This window comes from Tupaia chinensis, unplaced genomic scaffold, assembly GCF_000334495.1.
Source record: "Tupaia chinensis unplaced genomic scaffold, TupChi_1.0 Scaffold145057_1, whole genome shotgun sequence".
Taxonomy (NCBI): Eukaryota; Metazoa; Chordata; class Mammalia; order Scandentia; family Tupaiidae; genus Tupaia; species Tupaia belangeri.
The window spans coordinates 405829-430927 of NW_006204918.1; positions in this window are offsets into that span (position 1 = coordinate 405829).

A 25099-nucleotide genomic window follows, 5' to 3' on the forward strand; every position below is an offset into this window, starting at 1 on the left:
TGAGTGTGTGTTGTAGGAGGGGGAGAAAGGACAGGTAGAAACAGAACATTGGAGTCCGGGTACTTTCAGAGCAATATTCTTTAGAATATCTACTCAAGTCACCCAGGAAGGGCAGGCATGGCCTCCTCATAGTTCCTAAAGTGAAAGCTTGCATTTCACTTTCAATGACCTTGTTCAACTTCTTTACTCAATTTATAATTGATGATAAGTAGAATAGCAATACAGCTATGCAATGCTTAATGATGGGAGCATGTTCTGAATATGCTTGTTAGGCAATTTGGTCATTGTGTGATCATCATGGATTGTACCTACACAAACAGATATGGAGAGCCTACTGCACTTCGAGGCCATGGGATGCAGCCTGTTACAATCTTACAGGTTTGCATTGTGTGTGTTTGTGTCTGTGTGTAAACATTATACATACATACATATATATATTATTTAAGAATCAATAACTATATTATTATAATACTTGTCTTTGTACCCATTTAATACAAGTGGTAAGTACATATGCATATGTAAACACATACCTTGTATATATATTCGTATATATCTATATATATGTGTGTGTGTGTGTATATAATTGGACCAGGGCGAAGTCCAAACAAAGGAAAATAACCCAAATTGACGGGGATCACCATGCAATCCTCTTCAGTTTTCCAAATAACTTTTTCTCAAAAAAAAAAAAAAAAGATAGTTTATTAGACTTGTGAAATCCTTGAGAGTGGCTATCATGGGCCACTGGTAGGTGGCCCTCCCTTCTTCTCTTTTCCTGAAGGATTGGCTATGCTCAGTTGAATTGGGCTCACCTTGCAGTTAAAGTCCCCAGGAGATAAGCAAATTAGACCCTGCCAGTAGACTCCATCGCCTGCTGTGGAATACATTAGCTCAGCGTTCTGTAGTCACCATCGTCTGAGGATCGATGCAGGAAGCAATAGAGTACCCTATTGTTTTAGAGTCCATGCTGTATGTTCCATCTATTTCACCAAGAATCCCCGTGAGTATACTGGCAATTCTATCTGACATTCCCTGTGCTCTTTGTTTCTTCATTCTATTGCACAGAAAGAAACATTGAGGTAAGGATGAACCCTGAAAATAACCATAACTGTTAGCATAGCAGTGGCATTGTAACTGAGGATCATTCCTTCACCTAGGGGGTGGTTTATATTGCTGTGTTTTGAGTACTTGGATATGCGTGACATTTCTGCTGAAATAAGTAAACTTATACTAGAAATAATGGGATATAGGATTTTAGAAATCAAGCTTTTAATCACATAGAAACACTGTTAATCTTAGAACTGTTTATCTAGTGAATGATGAAATTAAGTGGGTAATAGTGTAATTCATTCTAATATAGTTATTTGTTTACTTGCAAATGCCAATATACAACTGACTATAATAAATTATAATACCTCTGGAACCTCAATAAATATTAGACAAAAGATTTCAAGAATACAAGGTATGTGTTTACATATGCATATGTACTTACCACTTGTATTAAATTGGTACAAAGACAAGTATTATAATAACATAGTTATTGATTCTTAAATAATCTTAAATGGTAGATTCATAGTGAAAGAGGTTAAGAATCCCAAGCTTTAAGATATCTCAAATCCATTTAATTTGTAAAAATATAGGATGATTTTAAGAAACAGTTTGATAAATATATCCTCATTTCTGACAGATAAATGTTTAAAAGTTTGGCTAAATTTATGATTAGATACTGTCTGTTAGTAATTTTAAAGACTTGAGTTGTTTCATAAATATTTGTTTATATTTCTAGTGAATTTTTCTTGCCAGAATGATCAAATGCTAGTTTTAAGGAAAATCTATTTTGCTTGAACTGAATAAATACAACAAATTGATCAATCTTCTTATTGAACTTTTTTTTTTCCATGAGGTGTGTGCTCTCTGGAGAGAGACAGAGAGAACGTGAGTGAGAAATCACCTCCGAGGGGGATGGCCATGCCAAGATCCTTTCTTCTTCACTCTCCTCCTGGGATTTTTTGGTGTGCATGCATGTGTATCTGGGGTGATTTTTAAGCCACTAAGTCTGGGACTTGAACTGCAGTCAGCCATGGGGGAGTCCAACACCTTAACTGTTATGCCACCTACTGGCCAGAATTTTGTCTTAATTTCCTGCCTAGAATAATTTTCATTAATTTTCTGTATATAGTTTCCTAATATTAATATTTTGTATTCTAATTAGATTGCAACAAAGAGCATTAGTTTATTTCTAACATAAATTTAACATTATATATCACAAAAAGAAAATTACTAAAGTATAGGTACATGACAAGGGTAAGAATGGGAGAAGATGCTTACAAAGAGCAATTAAGCAAATAGGTTTATGGAGTCGAAAACAAAACTGGGGGCCAGCAGGTGGCATGGATGTGAAGGCAGCTGAATCCCACATGGCTGATTGTGTGGTTGAGTCCTGGGCCCTGCAGCTAGGGAACACACCTGGTGTGTTTGCATGCATGCTCAAAATTCTGAAGAGAGAATGGAAGAGGAGAGATTGTGATGCAACCATTCCTTTTAGGGGGTGCTTTCTTATTCTCTCTTTCTCTCTGCTGTTTCTCTCCAGCGAATCAACAAATGTTCCCTATAGCAAATTTAAAGAAAGAAAAACAAAAACAAAACAAAACTTATCTCTGAACTTCCTGGCTTCCAGTACAAAAGGGGACACATGATCATTTGCTTTGCTTTTGTTAAGTAATAAAATGAGACACAGTAATTCGAAAGCTAGGGAAACTGTACTTTGATACTGATTTCTGAGACGAGCTTATGGCATAAGGCTTTCTTTATGTGACAGTGTATCCCTCACACGTGTGGACTGCAATAGCTACATGAAATGGTAAAGCACATGGAGATATTTCTTCATTCCTTACATCTTCCTGTCTTTTATGTTCTGTGTCACTTAATTAAACCAATATTTTCCCAAATCACCATTCCCTGCAGTTAAGTCATTATTTTTCACATTTTCCACTGTTCAATCTTCTTCTTTTACATGATCATCATCTGTGTCATATACAACAGCTCCCTAAGGTTCTTCCTTTGCCTACTATTGTCCCCTCTAAATTCTTTTTCACGTTGAAACTGGTGCATTAGCTTAAAATCCACATCTGAAAATCTCCCTGTAGCTTCATTTATTACCCATTACTCTTAGCACAAATCTAAATTCATTAACGCATCATACAAGGTACTGCCAACGTTTATAAAATTTGTTAACTGATAAGTACTGACTGCACATATTTATGGGGTATGATGTGGTGTTTTGATATATACATATACCTTGTGGAATAATCATGTAAACATACCTTACATATCATAACCTCACATATTCACCTTTCTTTTGCACAAACATTTAAAATTGACTCTTCCTGCTGGCCCAGCCTGTGGCCTAGCGGTTAAGGCAGCTGGATCCCACTTGGCTAACTGCATGGTTTGAGTCCTAGTCCTGGTGGCTTGGAAAAACATGCCTTGTACGTGGATATGTGTGCACAAAATCCCAAAAGGAGGAAGAAGAGGAGGAGAGGGGATTGTGGTGTGACCATGCCACATGAGCATGCTTTTGTGCTTACCCTCTATCTCTCTCTCTCACTGTCTCTTTTAGGCAAACACATGTGCCCTCTGGTAAATTTTTAAAATAATCTACTCTTTTAGCAGTTTTGAAATGTAGAATGCATTATTAACAACTATGGTTGCCATGCTGTGAAATAGATTTTTTTAAAAAATAATTATTTGTTTACTTTTTTATTCATTCATTCATTCCTTTTCATTTGACCAGAGAAAGACACACACACACACACACACACACACACACACACACACACACACACAGAGAGAGAGCGAGAGAGAGAGAGAAGAGAGAGAGAGAAAGGGAAAGTCATCAGGTCCAGGACTCAAACCGTGGTCAGACATGTGGCAGTGTCCAGCACCTTAACCACCATACCACCTGCTGGCCCCTGAAATAGATTTTTTAAACTTATTCCTCTTGTCATCCTGTTGCCTAAATTAACATTTTTTCTCTTTGATCAACATCTCTCTGCTTCTCATACCCTCTAAGCCCTCAGCTCCTGGTAACCACCATTTTACTATCTCCTTCTATAACTTTGACTCCCTTAGATTCTACACATAGCATTTGTCTTTCTGTGCCTGGCTTATTTCACTCAGCATAGTATCCTCCAAGTGCACCCATGTTGCCGCAAATGCCAGAATTCCCTTCTTCACTAAGGTTGAATAGCATCCCATTGTGTGTGTATACCAGTTTCTTTCTCCACTGACCCACGATGAGCTCTTCGGTTGATTCCATATTTTTGCTCTTGTGAATAATGCTGGAGTAGACGTGAAAGTGCAGATATTTCTTTGCCATATTGGTTTCTAACCCACTGGATACGTTTGCAGAGGTGGGATTGCTGGGCCATATGGTAATTCCATTTTTTAGCTTTTGAGAGACATCCATACGACTTTCATGATGGCTACACTGATTTACAGTTTACATTCCCACCAAGTGTACAGTCATTTCCTTCTTTCCACATCCTTGCCATCACTTCTTACCATTTGTCTTTTTAATAACAGCCATTATCTCAAGAGGGAGGTCATAGGACACTGCGATGTTAATTTGCATTTCTCTCTGATGATTAGTAACATTGAGCATTTTTCCATAAACCTCTCAGCAAAAATCCTTAGTTTTTCCTCTCTTACTTTAGTGGCTTCATTTCTCACAATTTGATTATAGGATGCAATTTCTTTTATTAACCTTCTTAACAGTTCTTTATGACTTCTCGTGTTCCCGATACTCTCCTTTGCTTATGGATTATATCAGCCTCTTCAGCCTGTCTAATATGTTTCATAAAGAATGTCAGCTTGTAGATTGATCCTTGGAGAACCTACCCTCTAGTTAAAAGACAGGGTAGGGGTTCTGCCTATCTGGTCTTCTTGTGCTATGTACTTATCTTCAAGATTAAATGACCATAGTTGGATTTCATTGCAACTACTTTGTTAATATGTTTTCTCCATTAGGCTGTTTCAGGTGGAAAACTGAGTAATTTCATTGATGTCTAGTGGAATTAGCAAGATCTGGAGCTCTGAGCTAGATGGCCTACATTAATATCCTGGCTCTATCTATATTTTCCTTTTATTGCCAGAGGGTGTGTGTGTGTGTGTCTGTGTGTGTGTGTGTGAGAGAGAGAGAGAGAGAGCGAGAGAGAGAGAGAGAATCCCTTAATGGGGTATGGCTATGGTGAAATTCACCCTATTCTCTACTTCTTCCTCCTGTTAGTACTGTGGACAACCAAGTACACATGCTCAGCGCATCCCCCATGCCACAGAGACTGGGATTTGAGTCATGGTCAGCCATGTGGGACCTGGATCTTTCAACTGCTGTGCTAAGATGCTGGCTTCTACCTCTAAATCTCTTTTATTTTATTATTTTATTTATTTTTTGATAGATTTTTTGCTATAAGGAATGTGCACTCACCAGAGAGACAGAGAGAGAGAGAGAGAGAGAGAGAGAGAGAGAGAGAGAGAGAGACAGAAAGAGAAAAATCATGGACACGAGACAGAAAGTGAAAAATCATGGCCACACACTACAATTCCTTCTCCTCCATTTTCCTCTTGGGATCTTGGGCACTCACACACACACACACACACACACACACACACACACACACCTGGCGTGAGATTAAAGCTGCTGCATCCGGGACTTGAGCAGTGGTCGACTACATGGGAGTATAGCTACATAACCACTATACAATTTGCTGGCCCTGTTTAGTTCTAAATCTTGAGTCATAAGTGCTATATGATCTTGGAGCAGGTTACTTTCTTTATAAAATCACTATTACCATCTGTTGATTTCTTTTTTTTTTCTTTTTTTTGAGAGAGATTTTTGCTATTGGGCACATTTGCAAGCTGGAGAGACAGAGAGAGACAGAGGTACAAAAAGTAAGAAGTCACCCTCCATGGAGGATGACTGCCCCACAGTCTTTTCTCCTCCAGTCTCTTGGGATTTGGGGTATGCAGACACATATGCCTAGCATGAGTTTCAAGTTGCTGGGTCTGGAACTTGAACTGTGCTCAGCCATGTGGGTATCCAGTGCCTTAATGACTATGCCACTTGTTCACTCTGATATCATTTGCTGAATAGATTAATGATACTTACTTCTTAGAGTACGTGGAGTGGTTTGAAAAGTTAATATATATTGCCTATTGTAGTACTTAGCACATAGTACATGCTTTATAGATATTAAGTGTTTTACTGTATTCCCAATGCCCAGTGTAGAAAAACACACAATAATATACAATAAGTGATTGTTGAATGAGTAAGCATTCTGATTGTGAAATATTTAATTAATTAATTATTATTATTTAACTTGCTACAGGGCACACATTCATCAGAGAGAGAGAGAGAGAGACAGAGAGAGGGAAAGTGAGAAAGCAAGCTGCCAGGTCCAGGACTCACACCATGGTTGACCATGTGGGAGTCCAGCACCTTAACCACCACACCACCTGCTGGCCCCAAACTGTCTAATTTTGATCTAATGTAGTTTTAAGTCTTGGAAAAGCTAAATAAATGAATTAACATGCCACTTAGACTATCCCTTTAGAATAGGTAATCTCATTCCACTTTTTACAAAAGACTATAGAGCAGAAAAAGTTTATGTAAAATAAATTAATTTCAAAATACTAATAATTAAACATTGAATCAATTTTGTTAATAAATTGATAATTGCACATTAAGATACAGTAGCATTGATTTCTTCGATTTAGTAATGAATTAGCAAACTGTTAATAGTATATATTTTCTTACTTCCATTGCAGTAGAAATGGAGGAAAACAGAAATATTAAAATTAATGAATGTATACTACTTTTCCTTATAGAAGATTTTAGAAATGCAGCATAACAAATATCCATGAAGGTAAGATTCAAAACTACCATAATTATTTTGAAATAATCTTTTAATCAAATTTTGGGGAAATTTCAGTCATTTTTCTTTAAGTAGTCTTTCTGTCCTTTTCTCTCTCTTCTCTGCAACTCCCACCATGCATATTTTGATATGCTTGGTGATAATTTGTCTTGAGATTGTATTCATTTTTATTTATTTATTTATTTTTCTTTCTGATTTGTAGACTGGGTTGGCCTAACCTCAAGATCACAAATTCTTTTTTCCACCATTGCAAATTTGTTGTAGATCCCTTCTAGTGAATTTATCATTTTAGTTATTTTTCAACTTCAGAATTTCTATCTAATCTTTTTAAAAGTAATTTCTATTGAACAAAAATCACCTCAAAGTGGATGAAAGATCTAAATCTAAGACCTAAAATTATAAAACTACTGGTGGAAAACACTGGGGAAGCTCTCAGAGACAATGGGGTAGGCAAAGACTTAAGTAAGACCCCCAAAGCACAGGCAATAATCCCCAAAATAGACCAATGGGATTACAACAGATTAAGAAATTTCTGCACAGCAAAGGACACAATAATTAGTGTATAAACAACTCTCTAAGGGAGTTATATGAACAGCCAAGCAGCATATGAAAAATAATCAACCTCCCTCATCATAAGGGAGATACATATCCAAACCACAATGAGATACTCCCTAACTCCAGTCATAATGGTGAAGATTAATAAAGCAAGAAATAATAAGTGTTGGTGGGGATGTGGTGAAAGAATTCTCCTACATTATTGGTGGGAATGTAATTGGTCCAGCCACTGTGGAGAATAAGATGGAGGTTCCTCAAATACCTTCAAGTAGAACTACCATATAATGCAGCAATTCGACTCTTGAGCATCTACCTAAAGGAAAGGAGAATGCTCAATCAGAAAAGTGCTTGCACATCTATGTTTATTGCGGCATTATTCATGATTGCTAAGACATGGAATCAACCTAAATGTCCATGAGCAGATGAATAGATTGAGAAAGTGTGGCACATATACTCCATGGAATACTAGTCAGCCATAAAAAAAACAAAACAAAACAAACAAACAAACAAACAAAAAACCCCAAGATCTTGGTATTTGACAGAGAGTGGATGAATATAGAAGATTTATTGCTTAGTGAAGCAAGTCAGGTTATGAAAGAGAGACACTGTATATCTCCACTTGACATATACCAAGTGTCCACACTCTTTTAGAGAATGAAAAGCATTGGAAATTATTATGGACACTGGGGACAAAGTGCAAGGAGACTGGGAGAGGGAAAGGGTTTAGGGAAGGAAATTTGGGGAAAAAATAGAAAGGTAAGACATTTGTGGGACACAGAAATGGTTTATTACCTGTTGATGATGACATGTATAGTATTCTCAACTGGACTGATCTGAGGTGTATTTCATGCTGGGTAAATTTTCTTTACAATCTAAATGATGCATAGAAATTGAATGTATAAATAATAATAATAGTAACAATAAATAATTTTTTTAAAGTAATTTCTTCTCTTTTTTTTTTAAGAGAGAGATTTTCAGTATAGAGCACGTGTGTTCACTGGAGAGATAGAGAGAAAATGAGAAATCACCTCACCAAGAGGGATGATCACACTGCAATTTCTTCTCCAATCTCCTCTTGGGATCTTGGGTGTGCACACGTGTGCCTAGAGTGAGTTTCAAGTCTTTGGGTCTGGGACTCAAACTGCCATGTGGGAGTCCAGCACCCTAACCACTACATCATCTGCTGTCCCCTTAAGTAATTTCTACCTCTTTGTTGATATTCTCTATTTAGTAAGACATATTTTCATACTTTCCTTTGCTCTTTAGACATAGATGCCTTTAGTTCTCTCGGCACATTTACAATTATTGATCTAAAATCTTTGTCTGGTAAGCATGACATCTCAGCTTTTCAGGACAGTTTCTATTGACTGAAAATTTTTTTTCCTGTTTACTTATGTCTTATAATTTTTGTTGCATATTAGATATTGTATAATATAATAATTGTGAAAGTCACATTCCTTACTTTCCCCAGGGATGGAATTATAATGATTTGTTTTGTTTTTGCCGCTTGCACTGTTGTGGTTTGGTTAGTTTGCTAGTCAAATTATAATTAGAGATTTCCTTGTACCTGTGTTTCTCTGAAGCAATGTGTTCCACTCTTTGCAGAGGGTGTGCATGCTCACTCAAGGCCTTAAATTTAGCCACAGGTAAAATATTAGGGTCTCTTAAATCTTCTTGGACATGAATCGCTATACACATGCATGGGCCTTCTAGATCCTCAGGGATACACTGGCTCTTTTCAAAGTCCGTTATGGATATGCCATTTTCTAGGTAGCCCTTTTTGGTGAGCCTCTTTTTTGCCTTAACTTTTATCTCTGCCAAAGGCAGTTATGAAATTAAAGTTTTTTTTTTTTTCTTTTGGAGAGGTTTTTGGTATAGGATGTGTGCACTTGCCAGAAAGAGAGAGACAAAAAAAGAGAAATCACCCCCCCTCCCCAGGGGAGATGGCCACACCGCAGTCCCTTCTCCTCCATTCTCTTCTTGGGATCTCTGGCATGCACGAACACGTGCCCAGCAAGTTCAAGTCACCGGGTCTGGGACTTGAACTGTGGTCAACTACATGGGAGTCCAGTGACATAGCCATTACGCCAACTCCTGGTCCCAAACAATCGTTTTTAACAAATGCCTTGGAGATAAGACTATTGCTTCCAAACATGCTCTAACTTCATGTAAGAAGGAGAAGCCCTACTAATGGAGCTTTCCCTAGAGCTGCCAAACAGATGAAATATCTGTGGGTGGACTGCTTTTTTATTTTTAAGAATTATTTTTTTATTTAACTTTATTTGTTTATTTATTATTTATGTATTTATTTTTTAATTTGACCAGAGGAGGAGAGAGAGAGGAGAGAGAGGAGAGAGAGAGAGAGAGAGAAAGTGAGAAAGCAAGCCACCGGGTCAGGGAGTCAAACCACAGTTGGCCATGTGGGAATCCAGCACCCCAAACCACCATGCAACCTGCTATCCCCATAAATGGACTATTTTAGGAAATCCAAATGCAATTTGTCAGTTCTGGCTATTAAGCTGCTTGTTTTCATGGCCATACTGGAGGAAAAAGCTGCTCATTTTCAAGGCTATTGTGAATTTGAGGGGAGTGGGATGATAACAGGGCATTTCAAAATGCTATAAGGCTTACTGTTCTTACTCTGATTCAGCCATTTTTTTCTTGTGTAAATTATCCTCAGGGTGTTGGAAATTGTGATTAATTTCCAGAGTTTTTACAAAGTTAATTTTGGGGCCAGCAGGTGATATAGTGGTTAAGGTACTGGACTCCCATGTGGCTAACTGTGGTTCAAGTCTTGGACCCAGTAGCTTGAAAATCATGCCTGACATGAATGTGTGCATCTCCAGGAGGAGACTGGAGAAGGGATTGCAATGTGGCCACCTCCCCACTACCACCCTCCCTACCCACACCCCAGAGAGTGATTTTCAATTTCTGTCTTTCTCTGGTGGGCTCATGTACCCTATAGAAAAAAACCTATAAATTAATTAATTAATTAATTTGAAAAAGTTAATTTCAATAGTTTATGACAGTGTTCCCATTTTCATGGGGAAACAGGTTTTGGAGGTATTTACTCTGCCATTCTGGAAGTCATCACATTATGATAGGGTTCTAAAACTTTGCTGTTTCACTTTTCCACTGGGACATGGCAAAGGTGGTCAAACCCTAAAGTCTTGGAGGTGAGAATTCACTCACTTCCTGGAGGTTATCTTCTCTACTACTGAAAAAACTTAGCTCTGTCTTCAAATACTTCAATTATTATCAGCATTCTGGGTTTTTATTTTTATTTATTTATTTATTTTCTTTTTTGGAGCGGTTTTTGCTACAGGGCTCGTGCACTCGCCAGACAGATAGAGAGAGACAGAGAGACAGAAAGTGAGAAATCTCCCCCCCAGGAGGGATGGCCACGCCACAATCCCTTTTCCTCCATTCTCCTCTCGGGATCTTGAACATGCAGGCACACGCGCCCGGCGTGAGTTTTAAGCCACCCTGTCCGGTACACGAACCGCGGTCGGCTACATGGGAGTCCAGCGACATAGCCATTACGCTAACTGCTGGTCCCACTATCAGCATTCTGAAGTGCTGGGGCCTGTATGGATGTTTTAAGTCCTGATATTGTCCCCCCAAGATGCCAGAATAAATTCTTGGAATCATATTTGCTCTTGGATAGCCTTCTTTAACTTGACCTGGAGTTATTTGGTGTTGAACTCTTTTCTAAAAGCTTTGAGGAACCTGACTCAATGTGTTTGTGCTCTTCTAACAAAATGTTTTTCCCTAAATCCTTTCATGTTTTCAGGGATTGAAAAGATATTATATATTGTCTAGCAATAATATATTTTGGTGCATTCAGTCTGGGCTGATAGCCTCCCCAGGATCTCCTTTCCGCGGTTTTCCATTTTGACCTTGCCACAGCAAGCTTGAGGAACTACAATGTTATTACTCTAGCTCAATGATAATGAATGAACAGCAGGTCTTTTCAGCAACACTGACTTCTTCAGAACAACAATTATCACTGGGATGCAGCCATGTGAGAGTAATTTGTGTTTAAAAGTGGAAAAGTCTAATTTAGTAGTTCAGTGACTGTTTAAAGCAGAGTAGGCATCACTGTGAAAGAGATGAATAATACCAAGGGAATAAGGTGTCAAATCACAGTTAGTTTCATAATCAGATTCAGCTTCTCTTTCATTGTATAGTGAACTCCTGGGAAGATATACACATTTGTTATACTATATCATCATTTTTTTCACGTTCAATTAAAACATAAGAAGAAGCCGGGCCAATTTATGTATCAGTGGGTAATCCTCAGAGTTTCCTTAGCTGATAGAAACTCTTCGAGCAAAAGTATGTTTTTTATCAAGGTTGAGCCACTCACTCAACTTTATGTCTCAATTACTTTCTTGGCAAGACAAATATGTTTTTGCATGCAAAAACTAGTGTTGTATTTAATTATCTCTGCAGATACAAGACATCAATACAATTTTAATTAAGAAGTTCTTTGGCTATCTGGAAGTAATCTATTCAGAAGACTCTTGGAAGTTTTAGGTAATAAAGATACCTCCTTAAATTTCTTTTTCCTCTCTCTTCTTTGCATCAGTCAAATGAAACACTATAGTTTCCTTGATGATGTACATTGGCTCTATTGATCTATAAAATTGCACATAAATTATATGTATCTATATTCATAACGATACTATTTATATATAAGAACCTTTCATTTTTATAATAAAATAATTAATTCCATTAAAATCACTGTATTCCAATTTATCATAATTTTATTATGTTTGTTTCTGTAATATATACGTCTCATGGCATGACTTGCAATCTTTCTATTGCTTTCAACAGAAAGCAATAAGAAAATTGAATAGAAAATCCACTCTTAAAATCATGATTTTTGCCATTGTGGAATAATACTATAACAAACTGATCTAATCCTTGACAAAGTCATAGTATCAAGAGAAATAATATAATACGATATTTTAGAAACGATTAAGCACAATTCAAATGTAACATGAAATGACTAGTTTTAATACTAAACTCATTATACTTTCTGGAAACGGGTTTTCATAAAGAAAGGCGGTATAATCGTGAGCATATAGTTGACACCACAATAATACAGACTTCAGATAGTAAAATGAAAAATAAGATTTTATTTCTGAGATAGGCTGAAAGATGATAAGTGCTGATTGTGCTAAGAGTAGATAAACCGCAAATATTTGACATCTTGAAAAGTGAATTGCTTATTGCGATCATAAAAATACGAAGATTTGTGTTTTCTAAAGAAATACATTTGTCAAAATCATTGTTAAAATATATTAATTGAAATATTTTTTACTATCTTTTTATTTATTTATTTGTTTAAGTTTTTGACATAGAGTGCATGTGTTTGCTGGAGAAAGACAACAAAAGAAATAATGAGAGGGAAAGTGAGGAATCAGCCCTCAGGAGGGGATGGTCACACCTCAATCCCTTCTCCTCCATTCTCCTGGGATTTTGGGCACACACAGACATGAACCCAGCATGATTTTTAAGTCACCTGGTTCAGGACTCAAATTGGTCGACAATGCTGGAGTCCAGTGCCTTATATAATCACCATGCCACCTGCTGGTCCCATGACTATTTAATATCAAAGAGAATTATTGTTGCTATTGGGTTGTCAGAAAAGTCATGACATTTTTTTTTTTTCTCTGCAAAATGTGTCAAGACTTTTCAGATAAGCTAATAAAGTCACTACTTTTTAGGTAGACAGTAAGAATATCTTTTGGTCCCTTGGAATAGCCTAGAAAAAAAAGAAACATTTTTATAAATTAAGAGAGCATGAAAGTTAAAATAATGTCATAGGAATTATCACCCCAATAATAACTAAATGGCAACTTAAGCTCTTTTATTTCATAAGATGATCAATATCTTTATTATAAACTATCATATTTTTACTACTAATAATACACCATTTTTTTTTTTTGGAGAGGTTTTCGCTATAGGGCGCATGCGCTCGCCAGACAGAGAGAGACAGAGAGACAGAAAGCGAGAAATCGCCCCCCGGGGGGATGGTCACATCTCAATCTCTTCTCCTCCATTCTCCTCTAGGGATCTTGGGCACGCATGCACACGCGCCCGGCATGAGTTTTAAGCCACCGGGTGCGGGACGCGAACCACGGTCAACTACGTGGGAGTCCAGCGACATAGCCATTACGCTAACTGCTGGTTCCCATGATACACCATTTTTATGAGGTATCAGCTAAATACATATATCTATTTTTTTCTTAGCTCTTGTCTGCTTTCAAAAAATCTACCAGTGACTATTCTTTCCTTATTCTGACCTCATAATTAAAAATGCAAAATAAAACTGTTTATTTTATCACCCATAAGGGAAATAGTCCATGCTTTTACTCCCCATTTTATACAGAGAATAGAAAATAAACTAATTAGAAAAATTAATACATGCTATATGACTGCCATTTCCTTTTTTTTTTTTTTTTTTTTTGCTACAGGGCATGTGTGCTTGCCAGAGAGGCAGAGAGAGAGAAAGTGAGAAATCACCCCCCAGGGTTGATGGCTATACTGCAATCCCATCTCCTCCATTCTCTCCACGGGATCTTGGGCATGCACACACACGCGTATGTCACCAGGTCCAGGACTCAGACTGTGGTAGACTACATGGAAGTCCAGCGACAAAACCATTACGCCAACTGCTGGTCCCTGCCATTTCCTTATTTATCTACTAGTATAATTTTCTCTCTCTCTTTTTTTTTTTTTTTTTTAGAGATTTTTGTTCTCGGGCATATGTGCTTGTTGGAGAGAAGTCACCCCCCAGGGGGATTGGCCACACTGCAATCCCTTCTCCACTATAACTCCTCCCGGGATTTTGGACATGCACGCACATGCACATGGTGTGAGGTTTAAGCCACCAGGTCGAAGACTTGAACCACGCTTGACTATGTGGGATTCTAGTGATGTAACCATTACACCATCTGCTGGTCCCATATACTAATATAATTTTGATTAAGTTTACCAAACATACTTGGAAGGCAGGATCGAATAGAAAAAGATGGTTCTCCCAATTGGCAAGAGTCTATCTTTCAGTTCTAGCCTTGTCCACTAAGGCCAATCATGTATTTTACCACCGCAGCTTTGCCGTCAGCTGACACTAAACATGCCTGCCGCCTGCAGTCTCCACATTGCAGTATGAGTGGACATATTTGGGGGGAGAGGGGTGTTGGTGTAGATGGGGATCAGGATAGAAAGCATTAATAGTCTTCATTTAATATTATATATTTTTGTTTTAGAAAACATACAAAAATATTTAAGAACTAGCCAGTGGCATGGTGGTTAAGGTGACTGGATCCCGCATGATTGACTATGTGGTTTGAATTCCAGGCTTGGATACTTGGAAGACACACCAGGACGTGTGTATGTGTGCCCAAAACCCCAAGAGAAGGGGCTGTGGCATGGCCATCTGTCCTTGGTTATGCTTTCTTACTTTCTCTCCCTGTCTCTCTCTCTCTGGAAGCACACGGGCCTTAAGCCAAAATAAATAAATAAATAAATAAATAAAATTAAATAAACAAAAGTATTTGAACATATAAAAACAATGCTAGCACCTCCTCCATGGCCTTGAAATTTAAAGTAAATTCATGGTAAATCTTTCTCTGTAAACCACAGAATTTAGAACTAAGTTACTTTATATTCAAAGTTCTCCTGTCATCATGGTAATAGCTAGAATTTCTCATAGTATCTCTAGATATCTGAAGTTCAAGAGGATTTGAAATTGTACGTGTACTTAGCTCAACCTACTTGTTCTATTTCTAGTATTAGTGAATTGGTACACTGATAGTATGGCTAACATTATTATATAAGTATACTAAAATAACATAGTAGTAGCACTATTAGCAGTATGCTCATAAGCAGCTGTAGTATTTGATCATTAATAGTATTGTTGGTATCACTCACGCATAGTTTGTGAAGGATTCATTCAGGATGAAGCTATGAATATGTTACCAGCCTGCAAGTGTTAAACATTTGATACATTCCTAACGGCACTTTCCTTGGCAATTACTCAACATTCTGGTTACAGAAGTTCAGGGAGGGGTTTCTTAAATCTTCATTCTCAATTTCATATTGGTTACAAGTTCATATCCCAAATATTATGATATTATGTGACAATATGTTTAATTTTAGGGAAATTAGACACATAGTGCAGGATGAATTTAAAAAAAAAAAAAAAAAAAAGAAGTGGTTTCATGGAAAACTGAGAAGCTTTTGCACCAAAGAGACATTAATTCAGTTTCTGTTTTTAACTTGAGATTTTCTACACGGTAGTGACTTAGCCTCGTCACCTTCAGCAAAACGAAGACGATAATGCCACCTGACAGCTTTATTGAGAGGGTTAACGGCCATAGAACAGATGCTCCTGAAATGTATTGATAACTTCACCTTGCCTTCTTCACAGTAGCCAATAAGAACTTAAACATTATTTTTCTAATCTAGAATTTAAATGCACAGTGCATGAAGGTTTTTATCATTTCTTATTGCTTCATTCAAAAAATACAAAACACCCCTTTTAAAATGAAATAAACAAAATTATGGATATTAAAGGGGACATCTCTTGATGTACTGTGAATTAAATTCTTACCCAAGCAATATTGGGTTGGAATCTGAAAACGACACTGTAAAAACCTCAAAGATAATCCTTTGGGGGGGTGAAATCAATACCACATAGACCTGGTGACTTCAGTTGGCATTTATATTAGGCGGGAAGCCATGTGGAAGAAGAAGGGTAAACACTACTTCAATACCTCAGATCTCAGGAACAAAATGTAGTGGTGGAAATGACACCTGAGTTCATGGAATACCAGGATGTTTTAATTGAGGGAGTAGCCCAAAAAGAAATGGAATCGAATGTTATAGTTGTGCCATCAAAATGCAATTTTCAAAGTAGTCAGCAAATCGCCTACCTAAATTTCATTCTCAAATGTTGGACAGGAAAATACTAACCAGAACACAATATTCCTGTAACAATTCCACACAATCCTTTTAGCACGTGTAGACTCTTCTGAAAACAGGGGTTCTAAATAAGCTTGATTGAACATGTAGGCAGTCTTTAACCTCAGCAATTAATACTGACTGAAAATGGTTGATACATTGGACTTCTGAAAGTTAAAACATACTTTTGAGAGACCATCTAGCTTACTGTTTTGTCCCAGAAGTACTGATGGCAGAAACATTGAATGATGTTTTACAAACTTTCTTGTTTGCTTGGCTTTGCATGAATGATGATGAATAATGAATTTATTTAGGATATTAATGAAGTTACTATAGATTTTAAAATTTCATTGTTTTATTTCAAGCAAAAAATGATTTCTTTCTAAACATCACTTTCTTAACTTTCTTTTACTTCAGCTATCAGCATTAGCGGTTGATTTTTCTTTCCATAGGAAGCATGTGTTCTCTGGAGAAAGAGAGAGAGAGAGAGACAGACAGAGAGACAGAGAGACAGTGAGGGGGAAAGTGAGAAATCACCCTTGAGGGAGGATGGCCATGCTGCAATCTTCTCTCTTCCCCTCTCTTCCTGGGATTTTAGGCATGCATATACATGAACCTGGCGTGATTTTTAAGCCACCAGGTCTGGGACTTGAACTACAGTTGTTCATGTGGGAGTCTAGCCCCTTAACCACAATGCCACCTGTTGGCCCTGAAGTTGTTTTTTTAACACGGTACACATGTTTTACACAAAGGACACACATTTTTAATTAACTTTTTTCCCGCAAGACTAGTGCACATGGAATACAATAAGTATGATTGCATTGAGATCCTGATTTGGGGGTTAGCTTTGTAAGTAAACTCTAGATGCTGCTGTGATTTAAATATAAACCTTATCCCAGGTTTACAGATGACTGTATTTCATGAGCCTTTAGGTCCACTTCCAAGAAAGTAAAATCACAAATAAGACACATAGGTTTGCTTTTGGTTTAACTACAAAGTAAAACCCAGTAAAATAATGATTAGAACATGTTGCAAATTTAGAATCAAAACATTTATCTGTACCTGATGTGTGGGAAGGTTCCTGCTTCAGATCTAGAGACCTTGAGCACACCTGGCTTATGCTTACCTATGACCCGGGATTGACTGATGGCTGGGGAGTCACGACACTAAGACCCTGGTGAGGATACTGTCTCTCACTCATGGAAGAAATAAAGTGATGATAATAATAATAATAAAAGGGTAAGTCTTTCAACATCTTCATGATAGTAGACACATTAATGTGTTCCTACTGTCAGACTGTTTGTTTTCATTTTATCCATCATTTTAGTTTTTCTGATTTTGTTATAGCAGCCAGAACAGACTGACACTTGCTGTTCTGTATGAGAAAGAATGTTTTGTTTCCAATTAAAGTTATTTCTTTTGTTCTGTTCTTATTTCATTTGTTCTCATAATTGTTGGGACACTTTAGAGTTCAAAAAAATGAACAAGAACAAAATAACTCCTCTAGTCATTTTCAGTAGTCTGTACAAATCGCTACAGAATTCATTCTTCCCAGCGCTCTCTGTTCATGAGTCACTTGTTATGGAGAAGCTATTTTTTTTTTCCAACTGTTAAATATTCAGATTGGAAGAAGTCTCACTCAGAACTTAGGTTTACAACTTTATTTTTTTAAAAATATTTTTAAAAAAGAATTATTTTATTTAACTTTATTTATTTAAACTTGACCAGAGAGGGACAGAGTGAGACACAGAGAGAGAGAGAGGGAAAGTGAGAAAGCAAGCCACCCGGTCTGGGACTCAAACCACAGTTGTCCATTGTGAGTCCAGCACCCTTTAACCACCACGCCACCTGCCAGTCCTGAGTTGAGAACTTTAGCTGCACGTTATGAGTACCTGCCTTGCCTGTTTGCTTGGTGATTGGGTCTCACCTGCTCTGTCTACTTTCCAGGTAAAACCTACTTCAGGTCTTTGTGTGCCCTGCACCTACAAAAGCTGTTGATACAAAGTGCTTGGTTTAATGAGTACGTTCTGGGTGACTGAGTTACTGTTTTTATACTAGAAAACTGCTTTTGAAAATACACCTTGCTTTAAAACAAAGCTATGAGTTTAATATTTGGGTCTCAAAGTATAGAAAAGTAATAACTACTGCCAGAAAAGAAAAAAGGCTCCTCAAGGAATCTGTATTAAGGCTGTGGTTTCTGCATGCATACGGAAGCCCGAGGAAGCATTTTCAGACTTTCAGTGTTTCTATTTCACAAACACCATGAATAATGTCGCCCCATTAAGCAAATCTGTGACCACTGTAGCCCAATTTGTTCAACTATAAAACTAAGGAATGGAATTAGATATTCTCTCTGCTCTCCTATTGTATTTCTGTAGGTCTAACTGGACAATAATATGAGGTAAAGATCATATATTCACGGCCTAGTTTAAATTCTCTTTTCAGATGTATGACTTTGGGCTCAGTTTCTGTATTTCGGGTATTTTTTAAATCTCCTATTAAAAATGTATTGGTTTAAATAGATGTTCTATTTCACATATATATGAAATTCTATAACTTTTGTATTTCTTGAATTTTAATAACGTTTAATGCTATGAAAAGGAGTTAGTTGTACTGTCTTGTGGTGTTAAAGTGTGAGAGCTAGAGTTAAAGAAAGACTTCTGAAATGTCCAGTGTTCTCAGAGTCATTATAAGTGAAGCTCACAAACCAGGAGACATTGCAGTTCATAAAGTGAGGACAACATGAGACCAATTACTCATCAAAAACACTAAAATGCTGAACCAATGATCAGTACATTTCAACATGGAGTTCTTGTGTCTTTGGTTCCAAATAGTCTAGCTTTCTCATTTGGAGAGAATACCTTTATTGATTTTTAATTGGTCATATTAATTTCAGGAGTCAAGACTTGACAAATTTTGTCTATAAACTAGTCGTTTAATACAGCATAAAATCCAGTTGATGTACTATTCAGAAAAGCAGGTGATGGATTCTGAAACCACTTTAGTATAACAGATCCTTAACTAGGTCTTGATTAATGCTAAAAACTAGAACCCACCGTTTTTTATTAGAGGACCTTTGGAATTAGGTGAAACTATTGAACACGAATGGTTTTGAGAATGTACATCTCTTTACCATTGCTTCGCTATAAAATCAGAAGTTACCAGGGACTTACTTATCAGTTTATATTAATTCACTTCCCATAATATTTAAGAAAAATTTACACCTCGTATTGGTCAGTGTTCTCCAAGAAACAGAATCAATGAGATAAATATGTGTGTAGAAGAAGGAATTTATTATAGAAATTATCCGACATGATTACAAGGTGAAGTTCCCACCATAGTCCAGTGAAACAACTAAAAGACACAGAATCAAGAACACTGGTGCCCTTCAAGCTCAAGACTGAAGTGGAACCTGGGGAAGCCACAGGCTCAAGTGCCCTCAGGTTGCTGGCATATGAGTCCTGAGTCCAAAGGTTAAAGAATTTGGAGTCTGTCTGCCTTGGAAGGGTGCAAGGCCCACAAACTGTCAGAAACAAACACAGCCAAAAACCAAACAGTAGAGCTGGTGTGAGACAAGCTGATGTGGATCAGTAGCAAGCAGGGCACACCTGGGAGGGCAAAGAAGAGCGAGAGTAAACAATATCCATCTCTTCTGTTTGCCCCTCCCACACTCACAGCTGATTGGATGACACTCTCCATCAAAGGCGGGTCTTATTCTCTTAACCCACCTACTCCAAGTCAGTGTGTCCGGTAAAACCAACAAATCTAGGAACAGTGTCTCACTGACTGTCCAAGCATCCTGGACACCACACTGTGAGGCTGACATCTAAAATCAACCAGTCACTTATTTTGTACCCTGCTATCCTCAAGCTGAGTTCATACTAAAAAGCCCATTCACTAATACAGGGAATTCAGGGCCAACAGATGGTGGGGTGATTAAGGCACTGTATCTCACTTGCTGACCTCGCAGTTTGAGTCCTAGACCCAGCAGGTCAGGTGGTGGGGTAGTTAAGGTGTTGTACCTCCACATGGCCAACTGCAGTCCATGTCCTGGACTTGGTGGGTTGCTTTCTCACTCTCTCTCTCTCTCTGTCAAATTAAATAATAGTAATAATGAAGAAAATTAAATTAATTATTCTTTAAAGAAAGAATGAAAGAAAAAAGAAACACCCTCTAGGTATGTGTGCATGTGTGCCCAAAATCCCAAGAAGAGAATGGAGTAGAATGGGTGGCAGCATGGCCAGCCCCCCGGAGTGCGATTTCTTGCTTTCCCTCTCTCCCATCTCCATCTGTCTCTCTCCCACAAGTGCATGTGCTTATGGCAAATACCCTTTAAAAAAAAGGTGGATGCACTTTTCTCTTATAGTTAAAGACTTATTTAGTGATGACTGTGAAATTATAAAAGAAAAGATACAAAATTTTATCATTAGAAATAAATTTTTTAAAAAGTTTTTGCATAAGGTGCATGTGCACTCTGGAGGGAGATAGAGAGAGGGAACTCCCCCCAGGATGTCTGGGATGGGTGGCAATCCCTTCTCCTCTATTCTTATCCTGAGATTTTGGGCACGCACACACATACCTGGCATGATATTTAAGCTACCGGGTCCAGGACTCGAATTGAAGTCAACCATGTGGATATCCCGCACCTTAACCACCATACCACCTGCTAACCCCTAGAAATAATGTCTTTTAGAATGTTTCTTATAGAAAGTTTTATTTACGTACTTTTGTATATACTGGCTGCTATTGATATTGCTTGTAATTATGAAATTTGCTAAAATTAGAATCATAAAGGCATTTATCTACACAAAATATTATTGTAGAATTAAGACAAATAACTCTAGATTAAATTTAGAATATACATTGGACTTAAAAATGTTTAAGAACGGATTTTTGTAGCAAAACACAAGGTAAAATAAAAACACAAGGTACAGTAAATATAAAGACAAACATTTGAAAAAAATTGGAAATAAAAATATTTAAACCTAAATATGGTCAAGATATTCTTGTGTTGGCTATAGTTTCCTGACTTTTTTTGGTCTAAGGGAATCTTGCAATTTTTATTTTGGTTTATTTAAAATACTTTAAAATTTATTGTAATTAGATATTAAAATTATTACTTTTCATTTTAACATTGCTAATCAAGGTTTTATACATTATAGGTTGAACATTTACTAATGGATATCAATCCATAATATAATGTGAACAGGATGTTCAAGATATTGATCAAAATATTGAAATACAGATAAATAAGGTTTACATCATTAATAGTGTAATCTATAGTGTGTCATTTACATTTACATTGGTATATTTACAAAACTTTCCTCAGGTCAACATGTGCTTGGAGTCTTCTGTATTATATTTACAGAATAAAGATGCTTTATTAAAAAAATGTAATAGTAACAAAAATCACAGCTGTGACTTGCTATTTTCCCTCAATAAGAGCTATTATAAAAACCATTACTGGTTCTAGCTGACTTTCTTTGCCTCAGAGATTTCCCCAGGCTGTACCTCTCACCTTCAGTTTTTTCTTTGCTCGTTCCTCCTTCTTAAATCCCTTTGTCCTGCCTGTGTTCCTTTTTCTATTTTACTCCTTTAGATTGCCTTTGTGTATGGGATTGTCTGGCTGACTGATTTCTACTTGGATACTGTTTCTTAGCTCAATCCTTTGGTCTCTCCAAAAGCACTCTATGAGGTGATATCGAAATCTTCCCAGCCTCCCTAGATACTCATTCCTGATAGCGGCATCTACTTTTCTAGGGATGGAGCACCTAGCATTATAAAGAATTGTACTTTCTGGGACCCGCAGTTAACATAATGGCTATTTTGCTGGACTCCCATGTAATTGACTGTGTTTCGTGTCCCAGACCTTGTGGCTTAAACTCATGCCAAACACGTGTACATGTGTGCCCAATATCCCAAGAGGAGAATGGAGGAGAAGGGATTGCGGCATGGCCATCCCCCTTGATGGGATGATTTCTCGTTTTCCGTCTCTCTGTCTCTCTCTGTCTTTCTGGCGAACCCATGGTTCTATAGCAAAAACTTTTCAGAAAAAAAAAAAAGAATTGTACTTCCTGTCAATAATAATTGACCTGAGTTCAGTAGAAAGAACAAAGACATTAACCATAAGATTTTCTTTATTTTTAAAAAACTTTATTTATTTACTTATTTTTTAATTTGATCAGGGAGGGACAGAACAACAGTGAGAGTGTGTGTGTGTGAGAGAGAGAGAGAGAGAGAGAGAGAGCGAGAGAGAGCAAGCAAAAGCAAGCTGCCAGATCTGGGACTCAAACCATGATCTCTCATATGGAGTTCCAGTGTCCTTAAACCACCATACCACCTGCCAGCCCCAAGCATAAATTTTAAATAAAGGCAAATTTTGCATATTGGGTTGTTAGAAACATCATGATGTACTTTTCTATGGAAAAAATGCATCATGACTTTTACAATGATGCAATATATTTTTGTCCTTAAATGTAAAAGAAAAAGGAGATTTTTTTTCATTACTGATAAAATTAGCAATGTAATTTAACAAGTAGTATACCCATTATTTGCTACAACTTTTATTATTATCTCTATCTCATAATTAGTTGAAATATATATATTTCTCTCTTTCTCTCTCTCTCTTTAAGACATTTTGCCTTAGAGCCTGTGTACCAGCTGGGACTTGAACTGGTCAATCATGTGGGAGTCCAGCGACACAACCACCATGCCAATTGCTGGCATATAGTTCTTTATTTTTTTTTTACATGTTTTTGTTTTAGGGTACATATGTTTGCCTGTTTTTGTTTTAGGGTGCATCTGCTTGCCAGAGAGAGAAAGTGAAAAATCATCCACTGGTGAGATGGCCACCTAACAATCCTTTCCCTCCATTTTCCTCCTGGGATCTTGGGCACACATGCACACATGACTGGCATGAGTTTCTTTCTCTCTCTCTCTTCTTTTTTTAGAGAGGTTTTTGCTATGAGGCATGTGCACTCACCAGAGAGACAGGGCGAGAGATAGATAGAAAGCCAGAAAATGGGAAATCACCTCCCAGAGGGGATGGCTATACCACAATCCCTTCTCCTCCATTTTCGTCTTGGGATCTTGGGCATGTGCACACATCTGCCAAGCATGAGTTTTAAGCCACCGGGTCTGAGACTTGACCATGATCAGTTATGTGGGAGTCCAGTGACATAACTATTATTCTATCTGCTTGTCCCCAGGCGTGAGTTTCAAGCCACCAGGTGTGTGACTCATCATCAGGTGATGGTCAATCACGTGGTGTTGTGGAAAAACAAATGCCAAAGTGTGAAAACACGGCACTCCAGAGAGAAAAGGAGAACTCTTTATCTCTTTACTACTCTAGTGGGCACGGAGGAGTTAACACTCTGAGTCTCTGGCTCCAGCTGAGAGCTGAGCACAGTACTTTATGGGTGAATTTGGGGAGGGGTGGTTTCAGCATATTTGGAGTGTCCTATCAGGGAAAAGACTCAGTGTCTACCTGAATATAGAACTGGCAGCCTGCTCAAGCCCTCAGTTCAGGAAAGGGACAGCTACCTCACAAGGGAACAGAAAGTCCAGGAGGCTATCATATCAGCCTTGGATTTCTTTAAGGTTACTTATAAGTTCTGGACTGTTCCACATCAGTGGGAGTCTAGTGATGTGACTGCTATGTCACCTGCTGGTCCCCCTATATAGTCCTTTTGTAAAATATAAGAAGTAAATTTTAGGGGTCTGGCAGGTGGTGTGGTGGTTAAGGGCACTGGACTCTCACATGGCCAACCATGGTTTGAGTCCTGGACCTGGTGGCTTACTTTCTCACTTTCCCTTTTGCTCTCTCTTATTCTCACTCTTCCCTTTCTAGTCAAATTTAAATAAGTTAAATAAATAAATAAATAAATAAATAAATAAATAAATAAAATTATTTAAAAATAATTAAATTTATGCATTGTGGGAGCTGGTTAAAAACTTTGTAAAGCTGCTGTTTTGTGTCTGGTGTTGGCTTTTTCCAAAAGCCTACTCACATATCTTGCTCTATCTTGCTATTATGGGGTTTGCTATTTATTGATCTGAAGGATAGCATTATATATTGTTATAATTCTGTGTTGATGTATAATTTTAAAGTATGTTTCCCTAATTTTATTATCTTTTCACTTTTAAAAATGGAAAAGTGTTCTGTAAGGAACATTTTTTTTAAAGATTTGCAGTGATAATTTTTTAGTTTTTTAAAATTTATTGTATGTATTTAAGGCAGATGGCATGATGTTTTGGTATAGTTATATACATTAAAATGATTACTACAGGCAAATTAATAACTGATCATCTTACATTGTCATCCCTTTGTGTGTGTGTGTGTGGGGGAAGGGCAGGAAGAGCACCTAAAACTTCTATCTTTGAAAATTTTTGTTATACAGTACAGTGTTTTCCAGATGTTGCCCTCATGCTGTACGTTGGATCTGTAGGCTTATTTATTCCACATGTTGCAGCTTTGCAGATTTTTATGCACTTCCCCCTATTTCCTGGCTCCCATCCTTTGCTAAGAGTTCTTAATTATATTTTGTGTGTGAGAAAATCCTCCCCATACTAGGTCATAAAAAATTCCAATCATTTTACACATTTTCTTTCTACTTTTCTATTCTAATGCACACTATCAG